Genomic DNA, 27,941 nt, shown 5'->3' with positions numbered 1-27,941 from the left:
CTCGAATTCATGACCATTGAGCCAGTGATGCTATGTAACCATCTCATCTTCTGTCACCCCCTTCTCTTCCTGTCCTCAATCTTTCAGCATCAAGGTCTTTTCCAGTGAGTTGGCTCTTCGCATCAGGTGGCCAAAATATTGGAGCTTCTTATGGTTTGGATAATGTTATCTTTTCCTTGTGGATAGCCACTTGTCTCAGTGTCATTGGGGTTATCCTTTTCCTATCATTTAAATGCCACCACTGTCATATACAAATGAGTTTAATACTAGACTCTGTTCTATTCCATGTGCTTAATTGTCTCTCTCTGGACCAATATCACACTGTTCTCTAAAGAAAGTGATGATGTCTATTTGAATCAGTTCCCTCCACTAGACACACACACACACATCTTATGTTTCCTCTTAAGAAGAGTTTTGGCTATTCTTCATCTTTTAATCTTTTGTATGAATTTAAGGATCATCTTCTCAAGTTCTGAAAAATATCTTGTTAGAATTTTTATTGTGATCATACTGAATTGATTAGACTGATCTGGGGGAAAAATTGGTGTTACTACAAAGTTGCATTTTCCCATCAATAAATATGTTTCTATCTATTTAGGTATTCTACTATGTTCTTCAATGAAGTTTTATAATTTTATTGATAAAAATCTTGCCCATCATTTGTGATATTTATTCCTACTACTTTATATTTTAGAGTTTCCATTGAAAAAAATATTTTTTTAATTACTTTTTTTTCATTTTTGTTACTGGTGAACATCAGTGTTACTGATTTTACATATTTGTTTTATCTTCAACAATCTTGATAAACCCTATTTCTAGTAGTTTGTAGATTCTTTTGTATTTCTTAGTTTCTCCTTTTCAACCATCATAATTTTTATTTCTTTTTCTTGTGTTATCACAAGAAAAAAGAATTTCACGCTAGTGAAAAACCCCAGTGCAATGTTGAGTAGAGGTGGTGATAGAACAAAACTTCACTGTGTTCCTGATCTGAAAGGGAATGCTTTCAGCATTTCACAATTATTTATAATTTTTGCTGTGTAATTTTGAAAATTGCCATAATTTTTGTAGCTACTATTTACCAGGCTAAGAAATTTGCTTTCTACTCTAGTTTGCTATTAATTGTGAAACAAGGTTAAATATTGTCAAAAATTTTCTACATTTATTGAGACGATCATATGGTTTTCTCCTTTAACCAGGTAATATGATAAATCCTCTTAATAGACTTTCTCATTTTAACCATTTTGCATCCCTAAGATGAATCATATTTGGTAATGATATATATTTAATAAGCTTTTTGGATTCATATGACTAACATTTTATTCAGGATTTTTGCATCTATCTTTAAAAGTGAGATTAGATTGGATTCTCATACTGTCCTTATCTGATTTTGCCATCAGAATTATTTTACTTCATACAATGAGATGGGCAGTGTTTCCTCATTTTATATTCACTGGAACAATTTGTTTAAGAAAACAATGATCTGTTCTTTGAAGTTTGGGTCTGAATGGTAAAATCTTCTGGGCTTAATGGGCTATTTTATTTTTTCTTTCTTCCTTCCTTTCTTTGTTTTAAGAGAGGAAGGTGGATTTTAAAATTCCTGGTTCAAGTTATAAATCTAACCCTAAATTATATGTCCCCCTGAGTGGTTTTATTAAGTTGTATTTTTCTAAGAAACCATGCATTTTGTGTATATTTTCAATTGACTGTGAATGGCAAGTACAGCTGTGCAAAAGGAACCCTGAGAGCTTACTCTGGGCAGATTGGACAAGAAGCCAGGACTGTCCCCACCTTCTCTTAGAGGGAGGGAGTCACACCCAAAATCAGCTTCCCAGAGGATCACTAGCTTGCTTCTTTGGCAGGAGCAGCTGCAACTGCCCACGGCCTCCACCTTCACCCCCAGGTCTCCAGGTGGTGGGCAACTGGCTTTCTCAGCAGCTGCCACAATCATCAAGCACTTGAACCCAGATCACTCTGCCAAGAGTCTGTTTCCCTCCCACTGACAAGCACATCACTCAGGTCCTAACATGACTCTCCATGCGGTGATGGACAGATAGTGAAGCACGTTTCTCATCCCTTCTTGCTGACCCTTGTGTTGTAGGTTCCCCCGAGTAGGCTTGTTCCTCATCTCAAAATGTGTCACATTATGGAATTCATCCTGGGCCCAGAGACCTGACAAATGATGACAGTGAAGGAGCCTACCTTGCATAGCACCGGTACCCAATTTTTCTTAATATTAGGATTACATCTCCACTGTTTATAGTTTATATGCCAAGTATCACTCTTCATTATTTATTTATGCCTCCTCTACATGCCCCTCCATATCTCTAGATCAAGTGCACTAAAGGATCTACTTTACTTTTATTTTGGAATAATTTCGGATTTATAGAAAAGTTGCAAAGATAATACAGAATTCCTGTATTACTATCACCCATCATCCCTAATGTTAGTACAAAGATTATTTAGATTTTACCATTTTTTTCCAAAATGTTTCTTTTCTGTTCCAGGATCCAATCCAGGATCTTACTCTCATCTTATTTAGTTTTTCAAAATGTAATCTAACTGAGTAAAATTTACATCAGTTCAGTTCAGTTGCTCAGTTGTGTCCATCTCATTGCAACCCCATGGACTGCAACACACCAGGCTTTCCTGTCCATTACCAACTCCCGGAGATTGTTCAAACTCACGTCCATTAAGTCGGTAATGTCATCCAACCATCTCATCCTCTGTCGTCCCCTTCTCCTCCTGCCTTCAATCTTTCCCAGCATCAGGGTCTTTTCCAAGGAGTCAGCTCTTCGCATCAGGTGGCCAAAGGATTGGAGTTTCAGCCTCAGCATCAATCCTTCCAAAGAATGTTCAAGACTGATTTCCTTTAGGTTGGACTGGTTGGATCTCCTTGCAGTCCAAGGGACTCTCAAGAGTCTTCTCCAACACCACAGTTCAAAAGCATCAAGTCTTCGGCACTCAGCTTTCTTTTTAGTCCAGCTCTCTCATTCATACATGACCACGGGAAAAATCATAGCCTTGACTAGACATCTAGATGTCTCTGCTTTTTAATATGCTGTCTAGGTTGGTTATAACTTTCCTTCCAAGGAGTGAGCGTCTTTTAATTTCATGGCGGCAGTCACCATCTGCAGTGATTTTGGAGCCCCAGAAAATAAAGTCAGCCACTGTTTCCATTGTTTCCCCATCTATTTGCCATGAAGTGCACAACTGGGACTTCCCTGGCAGACCAGTGGTTAAGACTCTGTTCTTCCAATGCCGGGGGCTCAGGTTCAATCCCTGGTTGGGGAACTAAGATCCTACATGCTGTGTGGTATGGCAAAAAAAAAAAAAAAATAGTGCACAATTAAATGGTTTTGATCACATTTACAGAGTTATGCAGTTCTCACCTTAATCTAATTTTAAAATACTTTCATAACCCTGAAAAGTAACCCTGTGCTCATTAAGCAATCATTCCCCATTCCTCCCTCCTACAGCCCTAGGCAGCAAGTAATCTTTTTGTCTCCATGGATTTCCCATTCTGAATCTTTCATATAAACAGAATTATACAATATGTGGTCATAAGACTAGCTTCTTTCACTTAGCCATGTTTTTGAGATTCATCTACATTATACTACATATCAGTACTTCATTTTGCTTTATTGCTGAAAAGTATTATATGGATATGCCACATTTTGTTTATCCATTCACCAGTTGATGGGCATTTGGATTGTTTCCATTTTGGGGCTGTTATGAATATTCGTATGCCAGTTTTTGTGTGGCTATATGTTTTCATTTCTCTTGGATATATATCTAGGAGCAGAATTGCTTTGTCAGATAACTAAATTGAGGTCACTCAGTCATGTCTGATTCTTTGTGACCCCATGGACTGTAGCCTATGACGCTCCTCCATCCATGGGATTTTCCAGGTAAGAGTACTGGAGTGGGTTGCCAGTTTCCTTCTCCAGAGAAGATCTTCCCAACCCAGGGATCGAACCTGGGTCTCCCACATTGTAGGCAGACACTTTACCATCTGAGCCACCAGGGAAGTCGTATAATTGGTAACTCTAAATTTAACCTTTGGAGGAACTGTCAAACTGTTTCTGAAAGTGGTTGCATCATTTTATAATCTACCAGCCATGAACAAAGTTTCCAGTTTCTCCACATCTTCACCAATATTTGTTATTATTTTTTTATTACTATAACCATCTTAGTGGGTGTGAAGTGGTATTTCACCATTTTGATTTGCATTTCCCTAATGGCTAATGATGTTGAGCATCTTTTCATGTACTTACTGGCTATTTGTATATCTTCACTAGAGAAGTATCTATTCAAATCCTTTGCCCAGTTTTAACTGAATTATTTATTTTCATATTACTGAGTTGTAAGAATTATTTATATATTCTGAGTATGTCTTTTTTTTTGAGACATGATTTTCAAGGGTTTTCTTATAGTCTGTGGATTGTCTTTTCACTTTTTTGGTTTTATCATTTAAAACAGAATTATTTGATTTTGATGAAGTCCAACTTATCAAAATTTTTATTTTATTACTTGTGCTTTTGTATTGTATCTAAGTCATAGTGTAAGATTGTGAAGATTTACTCTTATGCCTTCTTCTAAAAACTTTATATTTTTAGATCTCTGATCCATTTTGAGTTATTCTTTATATATAATGTAAGACAGGGGTCCACTTCATCATTTTTCATGTGGATTTCTTGTTGCCCCAGCACTATTTGTGGAAAAAACTATTCTTTACCCATTGATTTTCTCAGCATGTTTGTTAAAAGTTCATTAACCATTAATATAACAGTTTATTAATGCCACACTATCTTGATTTGCATAGTTTTGTAGTAAATTTTGAAACTGGAAAGAGTAAGTCCTCCACCTTCACTATTTTTCAAGATTGCTTTGGTTATTCAGTGTCATCTTACTTTAACTTTTTTAAAACAACTTTTGGTTTTGTGGTTTTTCCTATTGTTTCTTCGTTTTCTATTTCATTCAGTTCTGTTTCGATTTTTCGGAGAAGGCAATGGCACCCCACTCCAGTACTCTTGCTTGGAAAATCCCATGGACGGAGGAGCCTGTTAGGCTGCAATCCATGGGGTTGCTAAGAGTCGGACACGACTGAGTGACTTCACTTACACTTTTCACTTTCATGCACTGGAGAAGGAAATGGCAACCCACTCCAGTGTTCTTGCCTGGAGAATCCTGGGGATGGGGAGCCTGGTGGGCTGCCGTCTATGGGGTCGCACAGAGTCGGACACGACTGAAGTGACTTAGCATAGCTTTTACTTTTTGGAGTTTGTCATATTTTATAACTGGACAAAGGACATTTGTCTTATTCCTTTTGGGGCTTTCTTTCTTTCTAATTTATACAGTTAAGACATAAGTGACTCAAGTTCTACTTTGGCTGCACCCCACATTTTTATTATGTGTTGTTGTCATTGTTTTTTAGTGATAAATATATACTTATTTCCCTTAAAGTTTCTTTTTTAAAAATGTTTTCTGAGGGTTTATCTTGTTATTAATAACTAATTTCAAATTGTAGTACATTGTAGTAAGAAAAACTTGATTTTTTTGGTGTATACTGAGCCATGTAAATTGTATTATTCAAATCTTCCATATTCTATTTTTGTCTGCCACAGTCTGCATGTGATTTTTACCTTTTTACCCTGTCATTTTGTTAATTATACTATATTATTTGGTGCATAGAACATCAGAGCTGTTGAATATTCCTTGTGAATGGTTCATGTTTCCATTTTGCAGTGACCTGTTCATCTCAAAAAAAATTTTTTTTTAATTTCAAAGTCTTTTTTGTCTAATATTAACATAATTACTTTCTTCTGGCCTCTGTTGTTGCTACTGAGTAATGTGCTATCAATTTTTTTAATGTATATTTGCCTGGGTTTTTTTTTTTTTTGGCCATTTCGTTATTTTTAGTCTTTCAGAATTATTAGATTTTAAGTATGCCTGTTATGAACAGTATATGGCTGAGCTTTTCTGACTGATATATGAGTCTATTTTTAAATTCATGGATTTAGTATATATGCATTTAGAATATATATTATATATACTGATGCCATATATGACTGTGTGTCTATATCTACTTTCATCTCTATTATATATGTAGATAGTGATATAGTTTGATAGGCAGTCTTTTAAGCAGTTTACATATATTAACACATTTAATCCTCACAATACCCCATTGATATAAGTACCATTAATATTCCCACTTTACAGATGAGGGAACTGAGGCACAGAAATATTGTGACTCACCCCAGTTGACATAAGGATTATGGAAAGTAAATTGAACATTACAGAGGAGATAATCCTGGAAATTCTAAGAGGCAGACAGGGTCAAAAGATGGAAAGCATTCTTGAGAGACCAGGGTTTTTAGCTCCTAGTAATCAAGAAATCAAGCAAATAGGTGGTACCATTCAACTGATGAATGATAGAGCTGAGATGTCAACCAGCAATTTAGCTCCACATTCTGTGCTCATAACTATCATGCAAAGTGCCTTTCATAGGACCTAGTTTTCTTTTTTTTTTTTTTTTTCCCTTTTGGTGTTTTAGTTACATTGTTTAAGCCTTTACGACTTCCCAGAGTGATCATGTTACATTCTCTTTCAAATTGCCTCTCTTCTATGTACAGTTTTAGAGAACCTCTTGGTGCTGTTGACTCTTCAGTCTGTTGACTGTCCTGGAGGACTTTGTCCTTCTGCATTTCATCATTTTTGTTCCTGAGCTCATCTTTAGCAATACCAGTTTTTCTGTGAGAATCCCCTGGGTTTAGAGTGTATCCTTCAAAAGCTATTTTGCTTTTGCTACAGAGAGATCACCATACCTGGACCAACTTTTCGGTCATTTAATCACTTTGGAGGTCATTTACCATCACAGTTCCTGGATCATCTGCAAATTTGGTGGTGGTGGTTTAGTCGCTACGACATGTCTGATTCTTTGCAACCCATGAACTGTAGCCCACCAGACTCCTGTGTCCATGGCATTTCCTGGGCAAGAATATTGGAGTAGGTTGTCATTTCCTTGTCCAGGGGACCTTCCCAACCCAAGGATCGAACCCGCATTTCCTGAATTGCAAGCAGATTCTTTACTAAGTCTCCAGGGAAGCCCCTCTGCAAATTTACACCTCTGAATTTGAGGTAAAAACAAACCTGGAGATTTTGTTTTTCAAGTGGACATTTTCCCCACCCAGGCAGAGACATACAAATACGTTTTTGTGTCTGTGCCAGTGGACTGATATTTTTCCTAAATGCTCTTACAGTGAGCGTACAACCCTTTAAAAACTGCTTTACTCAGGTTCTGGGACCTAATCCCAGTTTGCAGCAGCCTCTCACATCCTTGCCACACTATCCTATTTCTTACTGACGCACTTGGCCCTTCCCTTCTTTCTTACCAGTTCACTCACATATTTAAATAATTTTTGCTATATTTCATCAAGCATTTCTATGTGGCAGGAGAACTTTCAGGTTATCGTTTCCTCTCATGAGAATTGGAAGTCCCATTTCACCCTTTTAAAAAGTATGATATTAATTATTTTCTCTTGATAAGAATAATGAAAAATTTGAGACATGTTAAAGAGTTAGGAGGAAAACGTAAACTACTCATGATATCACTACCTGGAAGTGATCACTGTTTATTGCTTCCATTTTTCATTCTTATATGTGTCCAGATGCATGTAGTTATATGTATGTTTACATCTGTTCATGGGTGTTCGTCTGCTTACTACTTTTTCCACCTGTATTATATTTTTATTATATCATTAAAATTCATTAAATTTACTTTTCTGTACCCCATGACCTAGAAATAACAAAGGGAGTACTTACTCTAAGAGCCCTACAATCCTAACTAACTGATAGATGCCTTACATTTAAAGCAAGACAGAGTTGTGTCTCTCCCATAGAGCTGATTTTCACTGACTATTCTAAATAAGCTGATTATATTGTCTGGTCTCCAATTTGCTGCACCTAAATCTTACATGCCCCCTCCCTCCATTGTAGTTTTCTTGTTAGAAAATTGCTGTCTTAGTGAAGCTTGGAATTCTGAAGTGGTCCCCCAACACAGTTGCTATCTAAGGGCTAGGAGAGAACAGAATTTAACTGCAGGTTTCTCCAGGGGCCAGGGTATAAAGATGGTTAGAAACCAAAGTTGGGGAATCACAAGCATGCGTGGTGGAATGGCATTCCTCTTCTCTCTTTCTAAAAGCAGTCTGGCTTCAGGAGAATGGGCGTTGTGTTTCCAGTAGTCTTGCAAATGCAGGTCTAACTTTGGCACAGCCTTTCCATCTGCCCACCAGTATCCATGCCCCAGTTGACACAAGGATTGTGGAAAGCAGATGGAACATTGCAAAGGAGATAATCCTGGAAATTCAAACAGGCAGACAGGGTCAAAGAATGGAAAGCATTCTTGGGAGGCCAGCATTTCCAGCTCACAGTAATCAAGGAGTCAACTCAAACCCTTGAAGCCTGACAAACCCTTGAAGGCTGAAAAAATGTGCATTTCCTGTAAGTTACTCCTTGGCCCTCCTCAGTTAAGTCACCACTATATATATATATATACTGTCTCAGCCAAATGGATTTGAGTTCCAAATTAGGCTCTTGAAACTCAGAGTAGTTCCAAGTTTAGTTCAGTTCAGTCGCTCAGTCATGTTCGACCTCTTTGCGACTCCATGGACTGCAACATGCCAGGCCTCCCTGTCCATCACCAACTCCCGGAGTTCACCCAAACTCATGCCCATTGAGTCGATGATGCCATCTAACCATCTCATCCTCTGTCATCCCCTTCTCCTGCCTTGAATCTTTCCTAGCATCAGGGTCTTTCCCAATGAATCAGCTCTTCACATCAGGTGGCCAAAGTATTGGAGTTTCAGCTTCAACATCAGTCCTTCCAATGAACACTCAGGACTGATCTCCTTTAGGATGGACTGGTTGGATCTCCTTGCAGTCCAAGGGGCTCTCAAGAGTCTTCTCCAACACCACAGTTCAAAAGCATCAATTCTTCTGCGCTTAGCTTTCTTTATGGTCCAACTCTCACATCCATACATGACTATTGGAAAAACCATAGCCTTGACTAGACAGACCTTTGTTGGCAAAGTAATGCCTCTCTGCTTTTTAATATGCTGTCTGGATTGGTCATAACTTTGTTTCCAAGGAGAAAGCGTCTTTTAATTTCATGGCTGCAGTCACCATCTGCAGTGATTTTGGAGCCCAAAACCATAAAGTCAGCCACTGTTTCCACTGTTTCCTCATCTATTTGCCATGAAGTGATGGGACTGGATGCCATGATCTTAGTTTTCTTAATGTTGAGCTTTAAGCCAAATTTTTCACTCTCCTCTTTCTCTTTCATCAAGAGGCTCTTTAGTTCTTCTTCACTTTCTGCCATAAGGGTGGTGTCCTCTGCATATCTGAGGTTATTGATATTTTTCCCGGCAATCTTGATTCCAGCTTGTGCTTCATCCAGCTCAGCATTTCTCATGATGTACTCTGCATAGAAGTTAAATAAGCAGGGTGACAATATACAGCCTTGATGTACTCCTTTTCCTATTTGGAACCAGTCTGTTGTTCCATGTCCAGTTCTAACTGTTGCTTCCTGACCTGCATACAGATTTCTCAAGAGGCAGGTCAGGTGGTCTGGTATTCCCATCTCTTTCAGAATTTTCCACAGTTTATTGTGATCCATATAGTCAAAGGCTTTGGCACAGTCAATAAAGCAGAAATAGATGTTTTTCTGGAACTCTCTTGCTATTTCAATGATCCGGCGGATGTTGGCAATTTGATCTCTGGTTCCTCTGCCTTTTCTAAAACCAGCTTGAACATCTGGAAGTTCATGGTTCACTTATTGCTGAAGCCTGGCTTGGAGAATTTTGAGCATTACTTTACTAGCGCGTGAGATGAGTACAATTGTGTGGTAGTTTGAGCATTCCTTGGCATTGGTTTTCTTTGGGATTGGGATGAAAACTGACCTTTTTCAGTCCTGTGGCCACTGCTGAGTTTTCCAAATTTGCTGGCATGTTGAGTGCAGCACTTTCACAGCATCATCTTTTAGGATTTGAAATAGCTCAACTGGAATTCCATCACCTCCACTAGCTTTGTTCATAGTGATGCTTCCTAAGGCCCACTTGACTTCACATTCCAGGATGTCTGGCTCTAGGTGAGTGATCACACCATAGTGATTATCTGGGTTTTGAAGATCTTTTTTGTACAGTTCTTCTGTGTATTCTTGCCACCTCTTTTTAATATCTTCTGCTTCTGTTAGGTCCATACCATTTCTGGCCTTTATTGAGCCCATCTTTGCATGAATTTTTCCCTTGGTATCTTTAATTTTCTTGAAGAGATCTCTATAGTCTTTCCCATTCTATTGTTTTCCTCTATTTCTTTGCATTGACCACTGAGGAAGGCTTTCTTATCTCTCCTTGCTATTCTTTGGAACTCTGCATTCAAATGGGTATATCTTTCCTTTTCTCCTTTGTTTTTTGCTTCTCTTCTTTTCACAGCTATTTGTAAGGCCTCCTCAGACAGCCATTTTGCTTTTTTGCGTTTCTTTTTCTTGGGGATGGTCTTATTTCCTGTCTCCTGTACAATGTTACAAACCTCCATCCATAGTTCATCAGGCACTCTGTCTATCAGATGTAGTCCCTTAAATCTATTTCTCACTTCCACTGTATAGTCATAAGGGACTTGATTTAGGTCATACCTGAATGGTCTAGTGGTTTTCCTACTTTCTTCAATTTAAGCCTGAATTTGGCAATAAGGAGTTCATGGTCTGAGCCACAGTCAGCTCCCAGTCTTGTTTCTGCTGACTGTATAGAGCTTCTCCATCTTTGGCTGCAAAGAATAGAATCAATCTGATTTCGGTGTTGAGCATCTAGTGATGTCCATGTGTAGAGTCTTCTCTTGTGTTGTTGGAAGAGAGTGTTTGCTATGACCAATGTGTTCTCTTGGCAAAACTATGTTAGCCTTTGCCCTGCTTCATTCCGTATTCCAAGGCCATATTTGCCTATTACTCCAGGTGTTTCTTGATGTCCTACTTTTGCATTCTAGTCCCCTATAATGAAAAGGGCATCTTTTCTGGGTGTTAGTTCTAAAAGGTCTTCTAGGTCTTCATAGAACCATTCAACTTCAGCTTCTTCAGCGTTACTGAAGGCATAGACTTGGATTACCATGATACTGAATGGTTTGCCTTGGAAATGAACAGAGATCATTCTGTCGTTTTTGAGATTGCATCCAAGTACTGCATTTCGGACTCTTTTGTTGACTATGATGGTTACTCCATTTCTTCTGAGGGATTCCTGCCCTCAGTAGTAGATATAATGGTTATCTGAGTTAAATTCACCCATTCCAGTTCATTTTAGTTCGCTGATTCCTAAAATGTTGACATTCACTTTTGCCATCTCATTTGACCACTTCCAATTAGCCTTGATTCATGGACCTAACATTCCAGGTTCCTATGCAATATTGCTCTTTACAGCATCGGACCTTGCTTCCATCACCAGTCACATCCATGACTGGGTGTTGTTTTTACTTTGGCTCCGTCTCTTCATTCTTTCTGGAGTTATTTCTCCACCAATCTCCAGTAGCATATTGGGCACCTACCAACCTGGGGAGTTCATCTTTCAGTGTCCTATCTTTTTGCCTTTTCATACTGTTCATGGGGTTCTCAAGGCAAAATACTGAAGTGGTTTGCCATTCCCTTCTCCAGTGGACCACATTCTGTCAGAACTCTCCACCATGACCTGTCCATATTGGGTGGTCCTACACGGCATGGCTTAGTTTCATTGAGTTAGACAAGGCTGTAGTCTATGTGATTAGATTTGTTAGTTTTCTGTGATTGTGGTTTCACTCTGCCTGCCCTCTCTCAGTGTCTACCATCTTACTGGGGTTTCTCTAACCTTGTACGTGGGGTATCTCCTCTCGGCTGCTCGCCACTCCAGTGCTGCTCATTTATAGTAGAAACAATGGTCTTAAAATCCAGCACTTTTGATTTACAGCAGCCAGGATTTTTGAGAGAAAAAGGAATTTGAAGTTTCAAAAGACTCTTCCCCTCAAAAGATCAGTGCACAAAGTTTATGTTTTAAACAAGGTATTAGAAAGAAATGAGAAGAATAACGAAAAGGCTCTACTTCCTGCAGATTAAAGATCGCTGAGATTTTGTCAAATATATCTTTTTTTATTTAAAAAAGATATAAAAAGATTTAGATGCCAGTGAGTTCTTAAAAGGGGCACAAAAATCTCTGGTAGTGAGCAAAGAGCTGTCAGAGGGCTTTCGTGAAAATCAGGTAGTTGGAGAGTGGTTGCAAGGACATGATGACCCTGGAGCAGATGGAATGCCTCTCTCCAGGGGGGTCAGCATGGGCTATATGCCTCCTCTGAGGGCAAGAAGGATGCTGAAGAAGTCTGGAGATGACATGCTGGTGAAAGGAACTGCCCCCCTGCCAAAAAAAAAAAAAAAAAAAACACCGCTGAAATGACTGAGTTTACCTGGAGCTGAACTTGATTGCTTTTCTGCTGCTGGGTGGAATTGAAAACTGAAATGTAATTTTATCACAGAAAAATAAGTTTCAGTCACTTATGTGTTAAGAGTTTTGTGGCCTATGAAAATCTTGCCCACCAAACTCCGAGAAGCAACATGAGAAATTTGTTGTAAGTCTATAGGAAAGTGTCTCATGGAATCCAAGAGAAAAACGTGTGAGCTAGGTTCATAAAAGACTATAACCAAGTATTGGAAACTCTCTTCTCGGCTCTCATTGCTGCTGCTTATGCACACCCGTTTCCATCTTCTCTGAGGATCAACTGTGTGTATTTCCCCATCCATATGCCAGAATATAGTGGCGTCGAGATCCTAAATTATGTGACACAGTTCTAGCCACATACAGATTCTAACTTTGTCTCTTAGTCTCAATTCCAAATTCTTACACAAGAATCTGATTGGCCCACTTTAATCCCATGTCTGTCTCCCTCAGTTGAGTTGGCAGTGACCTGAAAAGCCATGGCCTACGGCACAAACATGACTGCTATGGTCCTCATCCTGTTCCAGGGCATGGTCCTCAGGGAGTTGGAAACGGCCATGAGCTGGGAAGACAAGATGATGACTCATTCACTGTGAGGCTTATGCCTTGCTTCTGCCATTTAAAACGTAAGAGGATTAATATCTATAAATCCCTACTTCTAAATGAAGACAAAGAGAACTAGCATTATTAAACTTCTCTCCCAGATACTAGACACTGTAGTAAAGTTAACCAGGTTATCCTAACTTGTCCTATAAACAACCTAAGATATGGGCATTTTAATTTCCATCTTTACAAATAAGGAAATTGGTGTTTGCAGAGGTTAAATCTCGGCGCTTGTAAGGGGCAGAGCTCAGATCTGAACCCAGACAGAACCAGTGCTGCAGGAGAGGAGAGAGCTATTAAGATTGAGATAATGTCTGAAAGCAGCACGTTACATTCTCAGCTATGGTAAATTGCCTGGGACAGGATCTTGCGTGGAGCAAGTGCTCAGAATTAAAAGTCTCATTAATAAGAGCACCTGACTCTTCAATTACAGTGGCAGTCTTACCATCATGAAGTGTTTGGCTCACATTAATCCACCAAACACCTCTACGAAGTGGGCACCCATCTGCTTTAAGGGGTTTCTGCCAAGACACGTTGTATGAAAAATGAAAAAGGAGATTAAAACAGCTGCCTATACCGATTTTAACTGTGATTGACCTTCAGCCACCGTTTGGTGGATGGATCAGAGAGCTTTTAAAGCTTCCTGCGCTGCTTCATGTTGAGGTGTGAATTTGTCAGCTTAGGGGCCTGTTGTCATAGTGTCTTTAGAATCTGTCCATGTGCTCTGATCTTCTGACCTCCCAAAGCTAAATATAACTCTTTATGATTGGTGCTGAGCTCACACAAAGTCCAGACTGTAAATGTTTGCCAAATGAAATATTTGTCAACAGGTAATGATTAATCACCTACTGTATACTCAGCCCTGAGAATATTAAATCTCTAAGACACAATCCATGCCTCTGAGACGCACAATTTTTTCTGTGCAATCAAAAACCCAAGACCTTAGTAATTAGGGAAAAGCAACTCTAAACCACCTTGAGATCTGTCTTCATACTCACCAGGTTAGCTATAGTCAAAAGACAGAGGGGCAAGATGTGGAGAAATCATAATCCTCGCACACTGCTGGGGGGAACGTGAAATGGTGCAGCCGCTATGGAAACAGCATGGCAGTTTCTTAATAAGTTAAACATAGAATTATCATATGACCCAGCAATTCCATTCCTGGGTGTATACCCAAAAGAATTGAAAACAGGTGTTCAAACAAGCGCTCATAAGCAAGTATTCACAGCAGCACTATTCACAATAGCCAAAATGTAGAGACAACCCAAATGTCCATCAGCTGATGAGTGGATGAACAAAATGGGGTATATCTGTGTGTGTGTATGTGTGTGTGTGTGTGTGTGTTAAGTCTTGTCCAACTCTTTGTGACCCCATGGACTGTAGCCCGCCAGGCTTCTCTGTCCATGGAATTTTTCAGGCAACAATACTGGAGTGGGTTGCCATTTCCTCCTCCAGGGAATTTTCCCAAATGAAGGACAGAACCCATGTCTCTTGAGTCTCCTGCACTGGCAAGCAGATTCTTTACCACTGCACCACCTGGGAAGACTAGCATATCTGTATAATGGAATACTATTTAGTAATAGAAAGTGATTAAGTGCTGATGAAACATTGGATCCATACTAAATGGAAGAAGCCAGACCTGAAAGACCACACATATCGTATGATTCCATATTTATGAAAAGCCTAGGTTTCTCTATGTATGTAATATATGCGTGCATGCTAAATCACTTCAGTCATGTCTCACTCTTTGCAACCCTATGGACTGTAGCCCTCCAAGCTTCTCTGTCCATGGGATTTTCCAGGCAAGAATACTGGAGTCGATTGCCATTTCCTTATCTAATATGTAATATATATTTACATATATATAACTGTAAGAACTATGACCAGAGATGAGCATATCAATATGAAATGGCTTGTGATTCCACCTGGCATTCTGTCAGATGGCCTTTCTTCTAAGAGGTGGAGTGAAAACATACTAGCCTGGGAGCAGCTATCAGAAATTGGCCCATCTGGTTTCCTAACTGAGTTCAGAAAGCAAATACCACCGGATTCGTATACTGATCTATCAGTATCCTCATTGCTGTGTATATATAAATCATACAAGATCCTAAAACTATATATGTATGTATTAAACTTTTGGTTACACTTCCCACTGTTTTTCTCCCCCTATTGTGTTTTTTAAATGGTGTTACTGTGGCTCATGTTCAGGGTCTTATACTCTGAATCCATCCCCTTCCAAGAAGTTTTGTAAAATCATGTTCATCTATCTAAAAGTCGTATAGTTGTGAAGTTCTTTTTACCTGTTTAAAAAGTATTGAGATATAGTTGACTTGTAACATTGTATTAGTTTTCAGCATACAACATGATTATTTGGGCTTCCCCAGTGGCTCAGCAGTAAAGAATCTGTCTGCAATGCAGGAGACATGGGTTCGATCCCCGGGTCAAAAGATCCCCTGGAGCAAGGCAGGGCAACTCTTCTCCAGTATTCTTGCCTGGAGAATCCCATAGACAGAGGAGCCTGGTGGGCTACAGTCCATAGGGTTGCAAAGAGTCAGACACGACTGAAGCAACTGAGCATGATGGCACAGCACATAATTATTTGATTTCTATATATGTAAGTATTAGGAAATGATCACCTCAATAAGTCTAGTTAATATCCTTCACCACACATAGCTACAATTTTTGTGTGTGTAACAAGTACTTTTAAGATCTTCTCTCTTGACAACTTTTAAATATACAGTATTGTTAACTGTAGCCCTTGTGCTGTACATCTCCAGGACTTATATTATAACTGGAAGTTTGTACTTTTGACCACACTTTTACCCATCACACTCACTCCCTGCCCCCCATCCACGTCTGGCAACCACCAATCTGCTCTCAGTATCTATGAGCCATTTTATTTATTTATTTATTTTATTCTTCATATTGGTGAAGTTCTTTTTACCCCTTTAAAAATTATTGAGATACAATTGACTTGTAACATTATATTAGTGTTCAGTGTACAACTTAATTATTTGGGCATCCCCAGTGGCTCCATGTGGAGAAGGCAATGGCACCCCACTCCAGTACTCTTGCCTGGAAAATCCCATGGATGGAGGAGCCTGGTGGGCTGCAGTCCATGGGGTCGCTGAGTCAGACATGACAGCGACTTCACTTTCACTTTTCACTTTCATGCATTGGAGAAGGAAATGGCAACCCACTCCAGTGTTCTTGCCTGGAGAATCCCAGGGACGGCGGAGCCTTGTAGGCTGCTGTCTATGGGGTCGCACAGAGTCAGACACGACTGATGCGACTTAGCAGCAGCAGCAGCAGTGGCTCCATGGGCTTTCCTTGTAGTTCAGTTGGTAAATAATCTGCCCACAGTGCAGGAGACTTGAGTTCAATCCCTGGGTTGGGAAGATCCCCTGGAAAAGGAAATGGCAACCCAATCTAGTATACTTGCCTGGAGAATCCCATGGATCGAGGAGCATGGCAGGCTACAGTCCATGGGGTCACAAGAGTTGGACACGACTTAGTGACCAAATCACCACCACCAGTGGCTCCATAGTGAGATACTATGGAATTTGTCTTTCTCTATCTGACTTATTTCGCATAGCATGATGCCCTCGGGGTATATCCATGTTGTCACAGATGGCAAAATTTCCCTTTTCATGGTTGAATAATATTCCATTGTGTGTATATGTGTATGGCATTTTCTTTTCCCATTCATCTATTGGTGAACACCTCGATTGCCTCTATGTCTTATCTACTACAAATAATGTTACAATGAACATGAGGGTTCATATATCTTTTCAAGGTAGTGTTTTTTTTTCCTTCACATAAATAGTCCCAAATGGAGTTGCAGGATCATATGATAGTTCTATTTTTAATTTTTAAAGGGACTTGCATGTGGTTTTCCTCAGTGGCTGCACCATTTTACATTTCCACCTACACAGCACAAAAGTTCCTTTTTCTCCACATCTTCTCCAACATTTGCTTTTTCTTCTTTTTTCTAACAATAGTACCTTGCACTGATCTGTATTTAAAAATTACCCTAAATGTTGAAATATGTACATTTTGGGGTGTCTTCCCAGTTTAATGGGCTTCTGTGGTAGCTCAGCTGATAAAGAATCCACCTGCAGTGCAGGAGACCCAGGTTCAATTCCTGGGTTGGTAAGATCCCCTGGAGAAGGGATAGGCCACCCACTCCAGTATTCTTGCCTGGAGAATGCCCATGGACAAAGGAGCCTGAGGGCTACAGTCCATGGGGTCCCAAAGAGTCAGACATGACTCAGTAACTCTAAATGTTGAAATAGGTACATTTTGGGGTGTCTTCCCAGTTTAATACTCCCATTTCATTGAGAGCATCTCTATCTCCATGAGACAGCCATGTTCAGGATTGATGACCATGCTTTTCTGGGGCCATAAATAGATACCTAACCTGAGGTGAGGCAATCAGACCAGAGTGGGACTTGGGGATGACTGACTATGCCTTTTAGCTGGAAAGAGGGTTATGGAAAATGAAGAGCAGAAACTGCTATCACAGAAAACCATTCTCATCCACATGCCAAGAGAAACAAAGAAAGTAGATATTTATAGAGAAAAACTGATTTTTGAATTGATGTGAGTAATGAAGGAAAAAGGGGGAAAATAGTCTGGCTAGAGAGAGAAAGAGGGAGGTAGGCAGGGAGTGTGAAAGACACACACAGAGAAAAAAAAACAATAGTTCTTGTTAGTATTCTAGTTCCTTGTTCTTGGTTTTCATGATGTCCATTCCTGTCCTTGGGTTCTGTGAGACACCCTGAATTTTTGTATAAAGTTCTCCTGATTTTTTTTTTCTTTTTTGCCTAAGATAGCTTGAATGAGTTTCTGTTGTATTGACTAAGACTACTAGAACTACTTCTCCATCTTGTTTTGAGCCCCTGAACAAACAAATAAACTTTGACTCTTTCTGAATTAAACACATTTAAAGGCATTTATATCTGTAATCATCTAATCCAAACCGTTCATTTTATACAACAAAACATTGGTGTCCAAGGAAGTGAAATCCCCTGCTCAAGGTCTCACAGTTAGGAGATGGCAGAGCCAGAAACAAAACCAAGGTCTTTGAATATCAGCCTAGTGTTCTTTCTGCTAAACAAGGCTACCTCTTCATGAAAACAGTTAGCATCATGCTTGGGGCAAAGAACGCCTGCTCCCTATTCTGAATGATCACTGGCATAGTCAGTTGGTCCAGGCTGAACATTTGAAGTATCCCAGACCTCTGGAGTGAGCTATGAGCTCCAGCTATTGGCGCAGAGATGAGCTCCTGCCCAAAGGAGAGATACCTAGGGACTTTTCAGGGAGAATAATCAGATACTTAGAGAAAAAGGGATGATCTGAATCTCCATTTTCTGAGCTCTAATACACTAGGGATCATGTGAGCTTAGTGCTTCTAGGGATTTTCTTTTTAGCACGAGAAGACATACAGCTCTGAAAAACAAAGCCAGCTCAGAGGAAAACAGAACCAAGAGATGAAAAGAGACAGATGCCCAATGACTTTATTTGAGTAGCTAGAGTCAACCATGCCAAAGTTTTCAGCTCCTAAATTCTCAGTTACCTGACCCAGTGTGTTTCCTCTCTGCTTAAGCTAGTTTGGCTTTGCTGATACCTATAGCCAAGTAAGTTAGAATACCAAAATGTTGACTACTAACCACAGTTTAATTTTATATACTTTGCTTCTTATTGTCATATACTACAGAGAGGATACATCTTTGGGTCATTATAAAGGGAAGTTAACTTTTGTGATTTAAAATTTAATTAATATGAGTTATTGAGACATCCCTGGTAGTCCAGTGCTCCCTAGTCAGGGAACTAAGAGCCTGCATGCCACACAACATGCCAAAATCAATAAATAAATGAGTTATTGAGGCTACACTAGGAACAATAGTGACAAATTAATACAAGTGTATATGTGCTTTTTAAAAATTGAGGTATAGTTGATTTATAATAGTACAAGTCACAGATGTATAACACAGTGATTCACAATTTTTAAAGGTTATACTCCATTTAGAGTTATTATAAAATTTTGACTATATTCCCTGTGCTGTACAATACATACTTATAGCTTACTTATTTTATACATGGTACGCTGTACCTCTTAGCCCCCTATCCCTATCTTGCCCTTCCACTCTTTCCTCTGCCCACTGATGGTAGCCACTAATTTGTTCTCTTATCTGTGAGTCTGTTTCTTTTGTGTTATGTTAACTAGCTTGTTTATTTTTTAGCTTCCACATATAAATAATATCATTACAGTATTTGTCTTTGTCTGACTTATCTCACTAAGAATAATACCCACTAGGCCCATCCATGTTGCTACAAATGGCAAAATTTCATTCTTTTTCGTGGTTGAGTAGTAGTCCATCACCTTTATCCATTCATGTGTTGATGGACACTTAGGTTGCTTCCATATCTTGGCAATTGTAAATAATGCTGCTATGAACATTGGGGTGCTTGTATCTTTTTTTTGAGTTAGTGTTTTTGTTTCCTTCAGATATATATGCAGGCGTGGAGTGCTAGGTCATATGGTAGTTCTGGTTTTAGTGTTTTTGAAGAACTTCCATAATGTCGGTGACTGCACCAATTTACTTTCCTCCCAGCAGTATTCTAGGGTTCCCTTTTCTCCACATCCTCACCAACATTTGTTATTTGTAGAGTTTTTAATGGTAACCATTCTGATGGATGTGAGGTGATATCTCATTGTGGTTTTGATTGGCATTCCTCTGATGGTATATGATATTGAGCAGTTTTTCATGTGCCTGTTGGCCATCCGTATGTCTTTTTAACAATTTTATTCGTCCGGCTGGGCTGTGTTGAGTCTTGTACACGGGCTCTTTGTTGCAGCACATGGGCTCAGCTGCCCCATGGCATGGGGATCTTAGTTCCCTGCAGGCATGTGCATGCTCAACCATGTCTGACTCTGCACTCCAAGGACTGTAGCCCACCAGGCTCCTCTGTCTATGGGGATTCTCCAGGCAAGAATACTGGAGAATGGGTTACCATTTCCTCCTCCAGGGGATCTTCCTGACCCAGGGATTGAATCTGAATCTCCTATGTCTCCTGCATGACAGGTGGATTCTTTACTGCTGAGCCACCAGGAAAACCCTTATTTCCCTGACCAGAGATCAAACCCTTCCCCCTTGCACTGTGAGGTGGATTCTTAACCAGTGGACCACCAGGGAAGTCCCTATCTGTATGTCTTATTTGCAAAAATATCTATTCAGGTCTTCTGTCCATTTTTAGATCAGGTTGTTTTTCAATGTTAGGTTGTATGAGTTGTTTATATATTTGGGTTATACGTATTGGTCATATCATTTGCAAATACTTTCACCTACTCAGTAGATTGTCTTTTCATTTTGTCAATGGATTCCTTTGCTGTGCAAATGGTTTTATGTTTAATTAGGTCCCATTTTTAAAATTTTGATTTTATTTCCTTTGCCTTATGTGACAAGTTGAAAAACATTGCTACAAATTATGTCAAAGAATGTTATACCTATGTTTCCTTCTAGGCATTTCATGGTTTCTGGTCTCACATTTAGATCTGTAACCCATTTTTAGTTTATTTTTGTATATGTTGTTAGAAACTATTCTAATTTTGTTCTTTTATGTCTAGAAGTCCAGTTTTTCCAGCACCACTTATTGAAGAGACTGTTTTTTCTCCATTGTATGTTCTTGTCTCCGTTCTTATAACTTAATTGACCAAAAGTATGTGGGTTGAACACAGTATATCTTTCCATCTGCTTGTGTCATCTTCAATTTCTTTCATTAGTGTCTTACAGTTTTCCAAGTACAGATCTTTTACCTCCTTAGGCAGGTTTATTCTTAGATATTTTATTTTTTTTGATGCAGTTGTAAATGAGATTGTTTCCCTAATTTCTCTTTTTGATAGTTCTCTGTTAGTGTGTAAAAATGCAAAAGATTTCTGTATATTGATTTTGTATCCTAAAACTCTACTAAATTCATTGGTGAGCTCTAGTAGTTCTTTTGGTGGAGTATTTAGGATTTTCCATGTATAGTATCATGTCATCTGCTTTTTGCAATTTGTATTCCTTTTATTTCTTTCTTGTCTCATTACTGTAACTAGGACTTCTAATACTATGTTAAATAAAAATGGTAGGAGTGGGTATCCTTGTCTTGTTCCTGATCTTAGAAGAAATCCTTTCAGCTTTTCACCATTGAGTATGATGTTAACGGTGGGCTTGGCATACATGACCTTTACTGTGTTGAGGTATGTTCCCTCTGGGGCTCCCAAGTGGCTCAGTAGTAAAGAACACGCCTGCCAATGCAGGAGACATGGGTTCAGTTGCTGGGTCAGGAATATCCCCTGGAGAAGGAAATGGCAACCTACTCTAGTATTCTTGCCTGGGAAATCCTGTGGACAGAGAAGCCTGGAGGGCTACAGTCCATGGGGTTGCAAAAGAGTCAGACATGACTTAGTGACTAAAACAACAATGATTTTTCCTCTATGCCCACTTTCTAGAGAGTTTCTATCATAAATTGATGTACAACTATCAGTTCAGTTCAGTCGCTCAGTGTTGTCCAGCTCTTTGCAACCCCATGAACCATAGCACACCAGGCCTCCCTGTCCATCACCAGCTCCTGGAGTCCACCCAAACCCATGTCCATTGAGTCGGTGATGCTGTCCAACCATCTCATCCTCTGTCGTCCCCTTCTCCTCCTGTACAACTATAAGTGTGCTTTTGTTTTCCAAGGAAAATGAATAAATTTAAATTTATCCTAAGGTAATACTCCAGTGGTCAGGTATGGATGTGAGAGTTGGACTGTGAAGAAAGCTGAGCACTGAAGAATTGATGCTTTTGAACTGTGGTGTTGGAGAAGACTCTTGAGAATCCCTTGGACTGCAAGGAGATCCAACCAGTCCATTCTAAAGGAGATCAGCCCTGGGTGTTCTTTGGAAGGAATGATGCTAAAGCTGAAACTCCAGTACTTTGGCCACCTCATGCAAAGAGTTGACTCATTGGAAAAGACTATGATGCTGGGAGGGATTGGGGGCAGGAGGAAGAGGGGATGACAGAGGATGAGATGGCTGGATGGCATCACTGACTCGATGGACGTGAGTTTGAGTGAACTCTGGGAGTTGGTGATGGACAGGGAGGCCTGGCGTGCTGTGATTCATGGGGTCACAAAGAGTCAGACATGACTGAGCAACTGAACTGAACTGAACTGAACTGAAGGTAATACTTCTTGGAGTTTTTTTGTTAGGTTCTGGACCCCTTTACACTCACAATTTATTGAGGACTCCAAAGACATTCTGTTTATGTGGGGTATAATTATCAACATTTACTGTATTGAAAGTGGAAGTGAAAATCACCCAGTCGTGTCCAACTCTTTATGACCCCATGGACTGTAGCCCACCAGGCTCCTCTGTCCATGGTTTTCTTCAAGCAAGAATACTGGAGTGGATTTCCATTTCCTTCTCCAGGGGACCTTCCAGACCCAGGGATCAAACCTGGGCCTCCTGCATTGCAGGCAGATTCTTTACTATCTGAGCTCCCAGGGAAACCCATTAAAAGTGGAAACTAAGAAGTTTTTTTTTTTTTTTAATTAAAAGTGGAAACTGAAAACTTTCAAAAATATATACTGATTCATTTGCCAATAGCCATGATTAGTGCATTGTAGGTTAATATAGATAACATCTTAGTGTTATAATAAAATTAGTTTTGACCCTGTAAGCCCTGAAGATGTATTCTAAAGTAAAATGTTAGATTGTTTCAGAATAGGAAAAAGGATAGTGAAGGACAAAACTTGGCAAGTACATTTTATTTGCCTTAGTTTATAATACTTGCGTCTGAAAAGTAGCTCTGTAATGTGTTGAAATCTTAGCAAAGTTTGCCCAATTTTGGTAAGCTTGTTGCCTTGATTTACTGAGTAGTGCCTCAGCCTACAGCCTAAAAGGTTATCATTATCTGCTTTGTAACCTGCCTGGGTAGCAAAGATTCTGGGTGTTACTAGAATAATTTCCTGTGCTTTATGTTGACTTTTCTATATCCTTGATTATTTAAGGAAGAAAAAGAATCAAGGTTCTTCACTTGTGAAAGAGCATAGACTTTTTAAAAAATCCTGTTACCATCTATGTTTATTTTTCAGTGCTTTATCTTGACTCTAATTAAATAGGTAATCAATTATTGTTTCCTAGGCATCCATGATCCCATCTTAAGTATCCAAATATCTTCTGAAAAGTTTTTTTTATTTTCACTTTCCCAAAAATATTACCTGTAGATGGCAGAGATTTTAAATAGTTATGTTTAATTTAAAGTTGCTGCTGCTAAGTCGCTTCAGTCATGTCCGACTCTGTGTGACCCCATAGACAGCAGCCCACCAGGCTCCCCCGTCCCTGGGATTCTCCAGGCAAGAACACTGGAGTGGGTTGCCATTTCCTTCTCCAATGCATGAAAATGAAAAGTGAAAGTGAAGTTGCTCAGTCGTGTCTGACTCTTCGCAACCCCACGGACTGCAGCCCACCAGGCTCCTCCGTCCATGGGATTTTCCAGGCAAGGGTACTGGAGTGGGGTGCCATTGCCTTCTCGAATTTATAGCTAGTAATCTTCAAATGCTAAAGTTCTGAGGAAGGGGTGCCTACTACTAATACAACCCACAAGGAAATTTGGTTGTTCATTTACCTCAATTATGATTACACATACTCTGGAATCATTTACTCCACCTTATTTTGTGTATATCATTCTTTAGAATGATTTTTCTTGGCTTCTGTTTTTCCCGTTCCTGCTGTCTGTTGAATTGGTGGGCTTTCTTTGGTCCCCATTTTCCAGTCTATCTGTTTGGAAGTTTCTCTTTATGGCAGAACCTGCTAGATGTCTCTGCCATAGCCATTTTCCCTTTTTTCCTTAGCAGTAAAACTGGGAAATAAACCTTGCTGAGAAACTGCATTTCTGAGTTTCTCTCATAGATAGAAGGGACACAGTATGTGAGAAGTTGGTTGCTTGGAACATCTGGGAAGGCTCATTGAAAGGGTAATGACAGGGGCTTCCCCGGTGGTCCACTGGTTGGGAATCTGCCTGCCAATGCAGCAGACATGGGTTTGATCCCTGGTCCGGGAAGATCCCACATGCCACAGGGCAGCTGAGCCCATGCACCACAACTACTGAAGTCCCCATGCCGTAGAGCCCACGTTCTGTGACAAGAGAAGTCTCTGCAATGAGAAGCCCACACAGCACAACTAGAGAAAGCCAGAATGGCAATGAAGACCCAGCACAGCCGAACATAAACTAATTAATAAATTTAAAAAGGAAAAGAGGAATGACAGTTGGCCTATGTCCCTTTATTCTTTCTTCCTTTATCCTGCTTGGAATGTGGGTATGACAACTGAACTCCAGAAACCATCATGCACCCTGAGGCAACTTTAAGGATGGAAGCTACACCCCAGGAGAGTAGGGCAGAAAGAGCCTGAGCCCCAGTGACAAGGAGTGGCCAAATCTGCCCTTACCTGCCCACCTCCAGGTTTTATTCATATGAAATAAAGACCAATTCTGATCTTATTCTAGTCACTTTAGTCAAGATTTTTATTATTAGCTGAATGCAATTTCTAACTGATTCACCTGAAATTTTTAAACATGTATACTTAATGTAACAAGATCTAAACTTAATCAGTACCTCTATATACATTATAGACCAAGGACCACTACTATCAGAACTTTGGATATGTTGTCATTTCTCACTTTTTAGAAAGCTTCTTGCTGATCTTTGCAGCATCTTCCCCTACCACACACACACTCACATATTTATTTTCTGATTCTTACAAGTTCAACAAGGTATGTACCCTTACCCCATTTTCACAGAAGAAGAAATTGCGGTTCACAGGCATTAGGTAACCTTTCCAAGGTCACATAATTAAAAAGTGGCAAAGTCTTTCTAACACCCAAACTTTTCGATTGTGTCAGAAATCTTGAAAAGTAAAAGTGTTAGTAGCTCAGTTGTGTCTGACTTTGTGATCCCACACACTGTAGCCCGTGAGGCTCCTCTGTCCATGGGATTCTCCAGGCAAGAACACTGGAGTGGGTAGCCATTCCCTTCTCCAGGGTATCCCCAACCCAGGGATCAAACCTGGGTCTCCTGCATTGCAGGCAAATTATTTGCCATCTGAGCCTCCAGGGAAGTCACAAATCTTAGCTGTATTCTTTCATCAACTACTTTGCTGGCATTGTAGCTGAGGACAAGCATACCCTCTGACTGGGGGAAGGCTGGAGTAAAGCAAGCTATGCTATTACCCAGATCATCATATCTTACTAAATGGACATAAATAAGAGATCAGTCTGCTAATTTAAGGACAGCAGCTTCTGGTTTGGCCAATTTCCAGGATACAGGACTTCCCAGAGGGAAATCTACAGCCTTGTAGGAGTTCTCCAGTAATGCTCTTGGGACACCTTGCTAGAGAATGAGCTAATACAACTAGGTCCTAATAAGCCTCAGCAGGCAAACAAAATAAAGTCAAGACTATAATCATGATCAGAAAGGGAAAAGAAAATAATATTAAAACAACCATTTTGCCACCATAAAATCTGTGTTTCTCTTTCAGAGCCACCAAAGAGATATCACTGAAAAGGACATTTTGTGTGCTGTAAGGAAAGAAGGCAATGAAAATGTTTAGAAGCAAGGAACTTGAGAAACTATTTTAGTTGAGAGTAAGGGCAAGGACAGGGAGTGACTGAACAAAACAGAATACGGAGGTGTCTTAAATGAATTTAAAAAAATAAAATAGAAACAATTTCTTTTCCTTTGACATATGTAGAAGGAAAATGCTTATCAGATGAATCTGATCAGATAGACATGCTTTGAAAACAAATGTAGCCAAATTATGTAACCCAGAGCTTCCTCAAGTTCTAGATGCAAAGCTTTTAGAGGAATAACAAAAAAGAAAAGATTTTGTAGAAATTCAGATCGGCAGATTCAGAAACACAATTTGGAATGAATTTTTCTGGCCAGAGGGCAAGAATGCAGAAGAAAATCCTTCTCCTCAGGTTTATGGAGTATTTGGGTCACAATGACCCATTTATATAAATTTTTAATTTTTGCTGATTTTTCAATGTAATTTTTTTCCAAACTCCAGTTACAATGAAACGTGAACTTTGACATGGGCTGAACTCAAGAGACTACCCTCTGTTTATATTCCCCATCCCACCGTCCAGGTGTTACCTCTCTTGAGTGTATTGGGAAGGCACACAGATGGCTCTCATCCCTCTTTTATTTTTAATTGTTTTACAGTTGTTTTGTTGGTTTCTGCCTCACAACAATGTGAATCAGCCGTAAGTATACACATATCTCCTCCCTCCTGAGCCTCCCTCCCTCTCATCCCTCTTATGTTGACGTCTTGGGGGTTTTGTCTCCAGATCCCGGGGTCCTCTCGCCTCTCCCATCACTGCTGTGACGCATCACATACCCCTCTACTGACCGTCACCTCCTGGAGCTTGACGTCCGCTGGGCCTCTTGATAAAATGCGACTCCCTTGAGTTCACAGCGTGAATGCGGAACCAGCCACGCTTCCCGTTCTGCCTTATTCCTCATACTGCATAACCACGAGGCTCTGTGGATGAAGCAGATTTACCAGATGGTAGGGTTAGTTAAATGGACTTACAATGTGGGAGTAAATAAAAGGTACAATTATATATTCAAGTCAGCATTGCTCGCACTAGAATAAAAGCCACAGAGGACCTGGGAACGGGGGTGGGTGGAAGAGTTGGCTTGAGTAGGAGAATCTAGGGTGGGTTTTGCAGTTCTGAATCGGGTTCCTGAGAACTCCCAGCCAACGTGGAGTTTGAAGATGCCTTCTCTCCTTAACAACATCTCTGAAAGACAGTGCTTCAACAGGAGAAAAGTCTAGATTCATATATAAGGAGAGAAAGATTTCTCTAAATGCAATGAAGCCTGCACAACTCTCTGCCCACTAATGGAGCTAAGTTTAATTCTCCTTCTACTTCTGAATAATGACCAAAGGCAAAACAGGAAAGGGGACTCAGCAGTCCCTGATGTTCCTTCATTCCTGGGCTACACAAAAGACCTGGCTGAAGTTCTGGAATGACCACTGCCCTGTATCTGGAGCCCATATACATCTCTACATGGGATGCCTCACAGGACTCTCCAAGCAGTAGGGAAGCAGAGTGACTTGTCTTCCTATCTAAGAAACTGACTTAGCTGCCTTATGGGAATCAAGGTCCAAGCAACTTCTGAAGATTCACTTTGCAGGACTAATTTCCACTGCTTTTATGTGATACCTCTTTCCCTTAAAGGTGCAAGACTTCTCTCTCTAAATCTGTGGTTCTAAAATAGGGGTGATTTTGGCTTCCAGGGAACATTTAACAATGTCTGGAGACATTTTGGGGGCTTCCCTGATGGCTCAGTGGGTAAAGAATCCGCCTACAATGCAGGAAATGCAGGTTCGATTCCTGGGTTGGGAAGATTCCCTGAAGGAAGAAATGGCAGCCCATTCCAGTATTCTTGCCAGGAGAATCCCATGGACAAAGGAGCCTGGCAGCCTACAGTCCAAAGTGTCACAAAGAGTCAGACATGACTGAGCAATTAAGACATTTTTGGTTGTCACAGCGTCAGAGAGGAGTGGGGGAAATGCTGCTGGCATCTAGTGGGTAGATGCCAGGGATGCCACTAAACATCCTACAGTGCAAAAGATAACTCCCTACAAGAAAGAAATATCCAGCTCCAAATACCAGTAGTGCTGCTATCTGCTCCAAATGCTTAGGGAAAAAATGAGATTTCACATTATCTGTGACCAGAACTCATCATGCTACCATTCTCATGTCACTCCTGAATTTTACTTTTAAAATTCATCAGCTG

The 27,941-nt window shown here is 40.0% G+C and overlaps 1 long non-coding RNA gene across 1 annotated transcript; it reads right to left on the bottom strand.

Moving 5' to 3' along the window:
- Positions 1-12,300: 12,300 nt before the first annotated feature.
- On the bottom strand, positions 12,301-26,911 carry LOC123334741. The gene is made up of 3 exons (XR_006552823.2): positions 26,805-26,911; positions 26,545-26,676; positions 12,301-12,422 (listed from the first exon to the last, which is right to left on the bottom strand). It is a non-coding gene; the product is annotated as an uncharacterized LOC123334741 (long non-coding RNA).
- Positions 26,912-27,941: the final 1,030 nt, after the last annotated feature.

Source organism: Bubalus bubalis, chromosome 8 (assembly GCF_019923935.1).
Source record: "Bubalus bubalis isolate 160015118507 breed Murrah chromosome 8, NDDB_SH_1, whole genome shotgun sequence".
NCBI lineage: Eukaryota > Metazoa > Chordata > Mammalia > Artiodactyla > Bovidae > Bubalus > Bubalus bubalis.
Note: the sequence above shows the minus strand (reverse complement) of the source record. Positions and strands in the feature narration are given on the sequence as shown.